Below are 1,291 nucleotides of genomic sequence, written 5' to 3'. Positions count from 1 at the left end.
AACTAAAGCATCATGTTAGTTTCTTTCTTTCTTTCTTTCTTTTTTTTTTTAATTTTATTTATTTATTTGGCAGAAAGAGAGATCACAAGTAGGCAGAGAGGCAGGCAGAGAGAGAGAGAGAGGGAAGCAGGCTCCCAGCTGAGCAGACAGCCCGATGCGGGGCTCGATCCCAGGACCCTGAGATCATGACCAGAACCGAAGGCAGAGGCTAAACCCACTGAGCCACCCATGCGCCCCATTATGTTAGTTTCTAGAGTATGTTCATTGCCAGAATTGCTAAAACTCCAAGGGATGAAGAAATAGCAAAAATAGGAGAGGCTAGTGTTCAACTAGAGATATTAATGAGAGTTGCTGATATGAATAATAGTGAGTCAGTAGCAGGCCAGAGAGTGAGGTGAGTCTTTTGCTCTGTTCCTTCTGAGTCATAAACCAGCCACCGCAAAGGGCAGTTTGGTTTTCAGATGGATTTGGACATGATCTAGAACTTCTGTAAAATGAGAAGATTCATTGATTAATTACATAGGCCAGCATTTCCCAGATGTGGTATGCATTCCACTTGGGGAAGTGCAGATAATTAGATGAAATGTTTTTTATTTTAATAGCTTGGTATTTACTTTAATGTGCCTTGGATGAAATAGAATTTATTACAGCACAAACCTGTGACTGGTTTTCTGTGTACAATGGTGATATAAAATTTCTGTTTGAAACACTTTTAGTAAAGATCCGACTCTTGATCTCAACTCAGGTCTTGATCTCAGGGTGGTGAGTTTAAGGCCCACCTTGGGCTCCACATGGGGCCTGGGGCCTACTTAAAAAAAAAATGTTTGAGGGGCACTTGGGTGGCTCAGTGGGTTAAGCCTCTGCCTTCAGCTCAGGTCATGATCCCAGAGTCCTAGGATCGAGCCCCGCATTGGGCTCCCTATTTAGTGGGGAGCCTGCTTTCCCCCTCTCTCTGCCTGCCTCTCTGCCTAGTTGTGATTTCTCTCTGTCAAATAAATAAATAAAATATTTTAAAAAAATGTTTGAAATGCTTTCATTAAAAATAAGTTCATCTGAAGAAAAAATATTAAGCAAATAATAATATAGAAAATGTTATTATAAGAATCTGGCAAAAGTCACAAGTAGGGAATGTAAACAATTGGAAAGTTTGGGAAATACACATTAAACAAGGGAATGAAATAGATTGACTTGTAGACAAGAGAGTTCAGAATACCAGACAAGTAAAAGGAGAGTGGTAGAACTCTTAAAGGATCCAGGTTCCAGTTCTAACTGCTACTAAGCCTGTGTGACA

This window comes from Lontra canadensis, unplaced genomic scaffold, assembly GCF_010015895.1.
Source record: "Lontra canadensis isolate GAN:19392208 unplaced genomic scaffold, GSC_riverotter_1.0 scaffold19, whole genome shotgun sequence".
In the NCBI taxonomy this organism is placed as follows: Eukaryota; Metazoa; Chordata; class Mammalia; order Carnivora; family Mustelidae; genus Lontra; species Lontra canadensis.
This window is presented reverse-complemented; position numbering follows the sequence as displayed.